General features: G+C 48.4%; 1 pseudogene; it reads left to right on the top strand.

The window, feature by feature from the left end:
* Positions 1 to 5,876: 5,876 nt before the first annotated feature.
* LOC135528881 (actin, cytoplasmic 1-like) lies at positions 5,877 to 9,500 on the top strand (annotated as a pseudogene).
* Positions 9,501 to 10,833: the final 1,333 nt, after the last annotated feature.

The raw sequence follows: 10,833 nt of genomic DNA, 5'->3' as shown, positions 1-10,833 counted from the left end.
ATGGTGTGGATGAGTCAGACAGGATGGTGTGGATGAGTCAGACAGGATGGTGTGGATGAGTCAGGCAGGATGGTGTGGATGAGTCAAACAGGATGGTGTGGATGAGTCAGGCAGGATGGTGTGGATGAGTCAAACAGGATGGTGTGGATGAGTCAGGCAGGATGGTGTGGATGAGTCAGACAGGATGGTGTGGATGAGTCAGACAGGATGGTGTGGATGAGTCAGACAGGATGGTGTATGGTGTGGATGAGTCAGACAGGATGGTGTGGATGAGTCAGACAGGATGGTGTGGATGAGTCAGACAGGATGGTGTGGATGAGTCAGGCAGGATGGTGTGGATGAGTCAGACAGGATGGTGTGGATGAGTCAGACAGGATGGTGTATGGTGTGGATGAGTCAGACAGGATGGTGTGGATGAGTCAGACAGGATGGTGTGGATGAGTCAGGCAGGATGGTGTGGATGAGTCAGACAGGATGGTGTGGATGAGTCAGACAGGATGGTGTATGGTGTGGATGAGTCAGACAGGATGGTGTGGATGAGTCAGACAGGATGGTGTGGATGAGTCAGACAGGATGGTGTGGATGAGTCAGGCAGGATGGTGTGGATGAGTCAGGCAGGATGGTGTAAGGTTGTGGATGAGTCAGACGGGATGGTGTGGATGTGTCAGACAGAATGGTGTGGATGAGTCAGACAGGATGGTGTGGATGAGTCAGACAGGATGGTAAGTGGATGAGTCAGACAGGATGGTGTGGATGAGTCAGGCAGGATGGTGTGGATGAGTCAGACAGGATGGTGTGGATGAGTCAGACAGGATGGTGTGGATGAGTCAGACGGGATGGTGTGGATGAGTCAGGCAGGATGGTGTGGATGAGTCAGACAGGATGGTGTGGATGAGTCAGACAGGATGGTGTGGATGAGTCAGGCAGGATGGTGTGGATGAGTCAGACAGGATGGTGTGGATGAGTCAGACAGGATGGTGTGGATGAGTCAGGCAGGATGGTGTGGATGAGTCAGACAGGATGGTGTGGATGAGTCAGACAGGATGGTGTGGATGAGTCAGGCAGGATGGTGTGGATGAGTCAGACAGGATGGTGTGGATGAGTCAGACGGGATGGTGTGGATGAGTCAGGCAGGATGGTGTGGATGAGTCAGACAGGATGGTGTGGATGAGTCAGACAGGATGGTGTGGATGAGTCAGGCAGGATGGTGTGGATGAGTCAGACAGGATGGTGTGGATGAGTCAGACAGGATGGTGTGGATGAGTCAGACAGGATGGTGTGGATGAGTCAGACAGGATGGTGTGGATGAGTCAGACAGGATGGTGTGGATGAGTCAGACAGGATGGTGTGGATGAGTCAGACAGGATGGTGTGGATGAGTCAGGCAGGATGGTGTGGATGAGTCAGACAGGATGGTGTGGATGAGTCAGACAGGATGGTGTGGATGAGTCAGACAGGATGGTGTGGATGAGTCAGACAGGATGGTGTGGATGAGTCAGACAGGATGTTGTGGATGAGTCAGACAGGATGTTGTGGATGAGTCAGACAGGATGGTGTGGATGAGTCAGACAGGATGGTGTGGATGAGTCAGACAGGATGGTGTGGATGAGTCAGACAGGATGGTGTGGATGAGTCAGACAGGATGGTGTGGATGAGTCAGACAGGATGGTGTGGATGAGTCAGACAGGATGGTAAGTGGATGAGTCAGACAGGATGGTGTGGATGAGTCAGGCAGGATGGTGTGGATGTGAGCCTCATGTTCATTTTGTTAAACTGCTGCTCTAATGACCTCTGACCTCATCCTACTGCACCAAAAAAAACCTGTACTCAAGGTAGGACCAGTACTGTAATGATGTATTATCCTCTGACCCCTGACCCCATCCTACCATAAGCCCTCTACTCATGGTGGGCCAGTACTGTAATGATTTATTAACCTCTCCGACCCCTGACCCCATCCTACCATAAGCCCTCTACTCATGGTGGGCCAGTACTGTAATGATTTATTAACCTCTGACCCCTGACCCCATCCTACCATAAGCCCTCTACTCATGGTGGGGCCAGTACTGTAATGATTTTAGCGAACAACGACAGTGCAGCTCCCTTCGTGGGTCTATAGTAGGGGTTGTGTGTTGTCTCAGTCTAGTGGGGGTTGTGTGTTGTCTCAGTCTAGTGGGGGTTGTGTGTTGTCTCAGTCTAGTGGGGGTTGTGTGTTCTGTGTTGTCTCAGTCTAGTAGGGGTTGTGTGTTGTCTCAGTCTAGTGAGGGTTGTGTGTTCTGTGTTGTCTCAGTCTAGTAGGGGTTGTGTGTTGTCTCAGTCTAGTAGTGGTTGTGTGTTGTCTCAGTCTAGTGGGGGTTGTGTGTTGTCTCAGTCTAGAGGGGGTTGTGTGTTGTCTCAGTCTAGTAGGGGTTGTGTGTTGTCTCAGTCTAGTAGGGGTTGTGTGTTGTCTCAGTCTAGTGGGGGTTGTGGGTTGTCTCAGTCTAGTGGGGGTTGTGTGTTGTCTCAGTCTAGTGGGGGTTGTGTGTTCTGTGTTGTCTCCCTCTAGTAGGGGTTGTGTGTTGTCTCAGTCTAGTGGGGGTTGTGTGTTGTCTCAGTCTAGTGGGGGTTCTGTGTTGTCTCAGTCTAGTAGGGGTTGTGTGTTGTCTCAGTCTAGTGGGGGTTGTGTGTTGTCTCAGTCTAGTAGGGGTTGTGTGTTGTCTCAGTCTAGTGGGGGTTGTGTGTTGTCTCAGTCTAGTAGGGGTTGTGTGTTGTCTCAGTCTAGAGGGGGTTGTGTGTTGTCTCAGTCTAGTAGGGGTTGTGTGTTGTCTCAGTCTAGTGGGGGTTGTGGGTAGTGGGTTGTCTCAGTCTAGTGGGGGTTGTGTGTTGTCTCAGTCTAGTAGGGGTTGTGTGTTGTCTCAGTCTAGTGGGGGTTGTGTGTTGTGTGTTGTCTCAGTCTAGTGGGGGTTGTGGGTTGTGTGTTGTCTCAGTCTAGTTGGGGTTGTGTGTTGTCTCAGTCTAGTGGGGTTGTGTGTTGTGTGTTGTCTCAGTCTAGTGGGGGTTGTGGTTGTGTGTTGTCTCAGTCTAGTAGGGGTTGTGTGTTGTCTCAGTCTAGAGGGGCTGTGTGTTGTCTCAGTCTAGTGGGGGTTGTGTGTTGTCTCAGTCTAGTGGGGGTTGTGTGTTCTGTGTTGTCTCAGTCTAGTGGGGGTTGTGTGTTGTCTCAGTCTAGTGGGGGTTGTGTGTTCTGTGTTGTCTCAGTCTAGTGGGGGTTGTGTGTTGTCTCAGTCTAGTGGGGGTTGTGTGTTGTCTCAGTCTAGTAGGGGTTGTGTGTTGTCTCAGTCTAGAGGGGGTTGTGTGTTGTCTCAGTCTAGTGGGGGTTGTGTGTTCTGTGATGTCTCAGTCTAGTAGGGGTTGTGTGTTGTCTCAGTCTAGTGGGGTTGTGTGTTGTGTGTTGTCTCAGTCTAGTGGGGGTTGTGGTTGTGTGTTGTCACAGTCTAGTGGGGGTTGTGTGTTGTCTCAGTCTAGTGGGGTTGTGTGTTGTGTGTTGTCTCAGTCTAGTGGGGGTTGTGGTTGTGTGTTGTCTCAGTCTAGTGGGGTTGTGGGTTGTGTGTTGTCACAGTCTAGTGGGGGTTGTGTGTTGTCTCAGTCTAGTGGGGTTGTGTGTTGTGTGTTGTCTCAGTCTAGTGGGGTTGTGGTTGTGTGTTGTCTCAGTCTAGTAGGGGTTGTGTGTTGTCTCAGTCTAGAGGGGGCTGTGTGTTGTCTCAGTCTAGTGGGGGTTGTGTGTTGTCTCAGTCTAGTGGGGGTTGTGTGTTCTGTGTTGTCTCAGTCTAGTAGGGGTTGTGTGTTGTCTCAGTCTAGTGGGGTTGTGTGTTCTGTGTTGTCTCAGTCTAGTTGGGGTTGTGTGTTGTGTGTTGTCTCAGTCTAGTAGGGGTTGTGTGTTGTCTCAGCCTAGTGGGGGTTGTGTGTTGTGTGTTGTCTCAGTCTAGTAGGGGTTGTGTGTTGTCTCAGTCTAGTGGGGGTTGTGTGTTGTCTCAGTCTAGTGGGGGTTGTGGGTTGTCTCAGTCTAGTGGGGGTTGTGTGTTGTCTCAGTCTAGTGGGGGTTGTGTGTTGTCTCAGTCTAGTGGGGGTTGTGTGTTGTGTGTTGTCTCAGTCTAGTAGGGGTTGTGTGTTGTCTCAGTCTAGTAGGGGTTGTGTGTTGTCTCAGTCTAGTGGGGGTTGTGTGTTGTCTCAGTCTAGTAGGGGTTGTGTGTTGTCTCAGTCTAGTGGGGGTTCTGTGTTGTCTCAGTCTAGTGGGGGTTGTGTGTTGTCTCAGTCTAGTAAGGGTTGTGTGTTGTCTCAGTCTATTGGGGGTTGTGTGTTGTCTCAGTCTAGTGGGGGTTGTGTGTTGTCTCAGTCTAGTAGGGGTTGTGTGTTGTCTCAGTCTAGTAGGGGTTGTGTGTTGTCTCAGTCTAGTAGGTGTTGTGTGTTGTCTCAGTCTAGTAGAGGTTGTGTGTTGTCTCAGTCTAGTAGGGGTTGTGTGTTGTCTCAGTCTAGTAGGGGTTGTGTGTTGTCTCAGTCTAGTAGGGGTTGTGTGTTGTCTCAGTCTAGTAGGGGTTGTGTATTGTCTCAGTCTATAGGGGTTGTGTGTTGTCTCAGTCTAGTAGGGGTTGTGTGTTGTCTCAGTCTAGTAGGGGTTGTGTGTTGTCTCAGTCTAGTGGGGGTTGTGGGTTGTGTGTTGTCTCAGTCTAGTGGGGGTTGTGTGTTGTCTCAGTCTAGTGGGGTTTGTTGGTTGTGTGTTGTCTCAGTCTAGTGGGGTTGTGTGTTGTCTCAGTCTAGTAGGGGTTGTGTGTTGTGTGTTGTCTCAGTCTAGTGGGGGTTGTGTGTTGTCTCAGTCTAGTAGGGGTTGTGTGTTGTGTGTTGTCTCAGTCTAGTAGGGCTTGTGTGTTGTGTGTTGTCTCAGTCTAGTGGGGGTTGTGTGTTGTCTCAGTCTAGTGGGGGTTGTGTGTTGTGTGTTGTCTCAGTCTAGTGGGGGTTGTGTGTTGTGTGTTGTCTCAGTCTAGTAGGGGTTGTGTGTTGTGTGTTGTCTCAGTCTAGTAGGGGATGTGTGTTGTGTGTTGTCTCAGTCTAGTAGGGGATGTGTGTTGTCTCAGTCTAGTAGGGGTTGTGTGTTGTGTGTTGTCTCAGTCTAGTAGGGGATGTGTGTTGTCTCAGTCTAGTGAGGGATGTGTGTTGTCTCAGTCTAGTAGGGGTTGTGTGTTGTGTGTTGTCTCAGTCTAGTGAGGGATGTGTGTTGTCTCAGTCTAGTAAGGGATGTGGGCTCTGTTTTTAACACCGGTTAAGCTAATTATCAGGCTAGCGGGCAGCGGGCCTAACGACCCTGGGCCTCTGGAATGTCAGTATATACACCACAAAGATTTACACTTACTCAAATTACACCAACACCATTCCTCACATGTTAGCTGGACCTTGCATTGTCCCCGCACCACGACCTGACTATAGTTACCTTGTAGCTGTAACGTTGAATCCAATACAACACCTACTTCAATTTCAAAGGAAGAACCCCTCTACGTTAGATATCTAACTTTAACTATCGCCTTAGTTTAACCATAATCACGGTGGCCATGACAGAAACTATTGATACTAAATTCTGCCAATCGTTGAATACGATGACACCTATCCTAATCAATGACCTTGTTATGTTAGCTCGGACGTTTTATTGTGTATAGCAGTTATTAACGTTATATTAATTAAAGGGCCTACACTTTATTTTGCCTCCTTTTGAAACAAGTGCTGTCAATGCAGAGGCCCAGTGTGGCACAATGCGTTCAATCCGAGTGGATACGCCCTCGACCAATCAGGAGCCGCCCTGCAGAAAGTTTGCCTTATATGGATAGAGGGGGTTGCGACGTATGCGGATATAAAACCCGGAGCCTTGGCAACACTTCCTCATTACGTTTCTCACTGCGCAGGAAGAAGGGAAAATAGACCGTTTCTCTGATTAACACCGTTAACTTTTCCCTACTAAAACACAGGTAAGAGCTGTAATACTGTGTTTTTAAAATGTTATTTATGTATAATTGTTACATTTCAACGTAGGTAACTAGTTGCTGGTTAACTTGTACCTTTTTCAGTGAATGCTCCTAGCTAGCTGCCGTCGGTCAGTTTACACAGTGTTTTAAATGTTTTTTTTTTTCCTGGTCATTTTAAAATGTGATATATATATTAGATTTATCTATTTGCTTTATCTAGCTTAACATCGGAGTGGGTGTGTTAACCGGGGTCTGTCTTAGCGTTGACATTTAGTGTGGTTTAATGGTTCCTCTCCCCCACTGTTGAAATGACCTGCTACCGGTTGTACATAACGTTTTGACCGTTTTCCCAATAATTGAGTTTGACTTGTTTAAAACTCGCCCTGTTGAGAGGTTTCAAGTATATCTGATAAATTTCACCTGCATTAAAGTCAGGCGTTAACTCGTTTTTAAAATAGGTAAATGACTTCCTATGTGTTAATGACTAAGAAACGTGATTATTTTTATGACTTTGGCTCAGAGGAGTCAGTGCTTTTGGAGGTCAATGTGTCTTTTTTTAATAGGAAACATTTCACACCAGTTACAAGCCTAAAACATATGGGCATTTAATGATCTGAAAGCACGGAAACTTTTCCCTGTGTAACCATATTCAGGATAGATGTGACCTAGCCTAGGTTATTGTCTGGCTGTTTGTCCCGGACCAGGAGTGGCCATCGCGTTGTGTAACCATATTCAGGATAGATGTGACCTAGCCTGGGTTATTGTCTGGCTGTTTGTCCCGGACCAGGGAGTGGCCTCTGTCAGACTAACACATGTCAGGGGACGCTCCATCTATTGCCTTATATGGCGACGCCTCGGCCGAAAACACACAGCTTTTTGTCTAGAGGCGCTGTCTGGGTGCTTACTAGCTGGCAGTCATCAACTGTCTATTTCTACTCTTTCTGTAGTTTTACAACTTAACTACACTAACCTTTATGCTGAACCTTAAATTAAGCCTCAGCCAATTTAGTTCATGCATTTTACGATAGAGCAAATTGACTGGTTGTGTAAACGCTGAGTGTGGGTTAGTCTGGACTGTTGCTGTTCAGCGCCACCTAGCGGTCATTCACCAATAGTACACTGGCTCAATAGTGACAGGCAGGCGCCGCACCCCGGTTAAGACGTCAGTCTCACTTCTGTCTTTTTCTTTCCGGTGCAGAAATGGAAGATGAAATCGCCGCCCTGGTCGTTGATAACGGCTCCGGTATGTGCAAGGCAGGTTTCGCAGGAGATGATGCTCCTCGGGCTGTGTTCCCCTCCATCGTGGGTCGCCCCAGACATCAGGTAATATTTAACTCTGCTATTTAACTGAAATATACCAACTTTATCTGCTATACTGAATGTTAAAACTGTTACATTGCTATTGGAACTAATGTTTGTCACCATTTGACTTTGTCTCTAGTAAACATTACACTGACTGTGTGTAGTAGTACAACTCGTATGGTTCCCTATAGAATATTATAACATGTAATTTAATGTCCTGTTGCTATGCAACATTAACCTTAAAAAATCCATTCCAATCAACATCATTAATACTGTAGATTAGCCTTAACATTCCGTGGAGTACGTTGTCACTGACCTGAGTGTGTCTCCAGGGAGTGATGGTTGGGATGGGCCAGAAGGACAGCTACGTGGGAGACGAGGCTCAGAGCAAGAGGGGCATCCTGACTTTGAAGTACCCCATCGAGCACGGCATCGTCACCAACTGGGACGACATGGAGAAGATCTGGCATCACACCTTCTACAACGAGCTGAGAGTGGCTCCAGAGGAGCACCCCGTCCTGCTCACCGAGGCCCCCTCAACCCCAAAGCCAACAGGGAGAAGATGACTCAGGTAATGTCCCCCTCCTTCTCCTCCACTGTTCACTTCTGCTTCCTCCTCCTTTACTGTTCAGTTCTGCCCTCTCCTCCTCACTCTCATCCTCTCCTCCACCTTTACTGGTCAGTTCTGCCCTCTTCCTCCACCTTTACTGTTCAGTTCTGCTCTCCTCCTCCTCTCCAGGCCCTCTGTCCTTACAGCTGATATGTCACCCCTCTGGAAGCTCCAGGTCTTCTGTCGGTCTGTTCTGCCTCTCTGCACCCTTCTGACTGCTAGACTGACTAGATTGGCCTGTAGGGCCGCCTGTGAATGAGCTACTCTAGTGGTTTATATTGACATTACAACATGTAGGAATGGCTGCTGTGTTTCTTACTACTGACCATTTCCCTCTGAGTCACTGACTCACTGGACAGCATGTTCTACAGGGTGCTGTGACTCCTGTCTCCACTGTAGTCCTCCAGCACCGTGACTCATCCCTCTCCTCTCTCGTCTCCAGATCATGTTTGAGACCTTCAACACCCCTGCCATGTACGTGGCCATCCAGGCCGTGTTGTCCCTGTACGCCTCTGGCCGTACCACCGGTATCGTCATGGACTCCGGTGACGGCGTGACCCACACAGTACCCATCTACGAGGGCTACGCTCTGCCCCACGCCATCCTGCGTCTGGATCTGGCCGGCCGCGACCTCACAGACTACCTGATGAAGATCCTGACGGAGCGCGGCTACAGCTTCACCACCACGGCCGAGAGGGAAATCGTACGAGACATCAAGGAGAAGCTGTGCTACGTGGCGCTGGACTTTGAGCAGGAGATGGGCACCGCTGCCTCCTCTTCCTCTCTGGAGAAGAGCTACGAGCTGCCTGACGGACAGGTCATCACCATCGGCAACGAGAGGTTCCGCTGCCCGGAGGCCCTCTTCCAGCCCTCCTTCCTCGGTGAGTCTCTAAACTAACCTCTCTGGATCCGCTGATCCGTGTCCATCTGGCAGCCATCTTGTGTTGCGATTGCCCCGTATTGATGGCCATTTTGTCTCCTCTCTCTCTAGGTATGGAGTCTTGCGGTATCCACGAGACCACCTTCAACTCCATCATGAAGTGTGACGTGGACATCCGTAAGGACCTGTACGCCAACACGGTGCTGTCCGGAGGAACCACCATGTACCCCGGCATCGCTGACAGGATGCAGAAGGAGATCACCTCTCTGGCCCCCTCCACCATGAAGATCAAGGTGACTAAATAAACCATCTCTGAACCATCGGTCTGCTTCCTCCTGTCGTTAGCAGCATTACCTGACGCTAGAACTACAGTGTGAAGGTCTGTACTCATGTTAATGTGTCCCCCCCGTCTCTCCTCCAGATCATCGCCCCCCAGAGCGTAAATACTCCGTCTGGATTGGAGGCTCCATCCTGGCTTCTCTCTCCACCTTCCAGCAGATGTGGATCAGCAAGCAGGAGTACGACGAGTCTGGTCCCTCCATCGTCCACCGTAAATGCTTCTAAACAACCCGACCCGTACAGACTCTCTCCTCCTTCCCATTCCAATGAAGACTCTGAGTCGGTGTTGCCTGTCAGATCTCCCTCTCCACTGGCGTGTCTTCTCCTGCTGTCGGTCTGTCTGAGAGCCTCCCTGTTTGGCTGGATGGACAGGATGTGATGTCGTCGTCTGACGGTCTTGACTCGCCACATGTCCTGTTAGTTACAGTCTAATGTTTATGTTCCACCACCTTATTGACCTCTATGGAGGTGTTGCTGTCCACCCTTATCCCCTACCTAGTGCGCTAGTTACCAGGGCCCATAGGGATCTAGTGCATTATCTAGGGGATGGGGCTTTGTGTGGAGGGGGAAGCTTAATGTAAATGATTTAATCGATACAAAAACTATTGTTTTTGTATTTTCAGTCTTATAGATAGATACATGGTCCAGTTTGTTATGCAAAAAGAGGTTTGACCATTCTGAGGTGTTCCTCTCTCTGGGGGTGTAGGGTGGGGCAGGGGCTCCTGTTGTGGACCAACACAACTAATAAAGTGCACATGTCTATTGAAATGGTTGTGCTCTCTTTCTTCTGCATTCCATGTCTATTGAAATTATTTTCTCTTCTGCCTTCCCCTTCCCACAAACAGGTTCTAGTCAAGTAAAGAACAAAGTCAGAACAATAGGCCAAATTATTAGGGTGAGGCACATGGGCTACTAACCGCTTCCTACACAACATACTTAGCTCCAGTGTACAGATCTCCCTGTATATTACACTTCTGCAGCAGACGATACTTTTCGGATGAAAGTTCAGAGTGTTTTCCCAGGCGTCTTGAACTCACTAAAGTCCGATTTTGCAGTTTGAAGCTAACAGTCTTGAACGTGGCACAAATCATCCAGACTGCATCACATCAGACCAAGATTGGGAGTCCCATAGGGTGGCGCTCCATTGGCGTCGGGTTGGCCGTCATTGTAAATAAGAATTTTCTTAACTGACTTTGTTAATTAAAAAAATACATTAAATTCATTGAAAGCATGGCCAATGTTGAATGTCTAATTTTATTATAGGAAAAGAGACACTTAGACTTGAATAGCAGGCTAATGTTTGCAGTTAGCTACTGATTGCTTCCAAATCACTCCTTGTTGAATTTTGCCATTTCCAACTTGTGTAATGTTGATGAGCACCGATACAATTTATCTTTAAAGTTCTCATTTATCTTATGACCAGGATTTGCCAGTAGATTGTCGACTAAATAACTGCTAGCTAAGATTGGACTGATGTCATACTTTCACAATCAAAGCTACTGTAGATGTAACGTAATTTTATCTGTGGCCAATGACCCGGCGCCTTGGCTGAGTGACAGAACACTGAGCCAATTACAGCGCAATGCTCCTATTTTTTTGCTGGCTCACCCCAACACCACAGAAAACACCTGCGATTTGGAGCTGCCTTACTCTAGAAAACAGACCATGTTTGTATGCGGCTTTAACTCAATTATATATATTTTACATTGTACATACAACTAT

The sequence above is a fragment of the Oncorhynchus masou genome, unplaced genomic scaffold, assembly GCF_036934945.1.
Source record: "Oncorhynchus masou masou isolate Uvic2021 unplaced genomic scaffold, UVic_Omas_1.1 unplaced_scaffold_1054, whole genome shotgun sequence".
Taxonomy (NCBI): Eukaryota; Metazoa; Chordata; class Actinopteri; order Salmoniformes; family Salmonidae; genus Oncorhynchus; species Oncorhynchus masou.
Note: the sequence above shows the minus strand (reverse complement) of the source record. Positions and strands in the feature narration are given on the sequence as shown.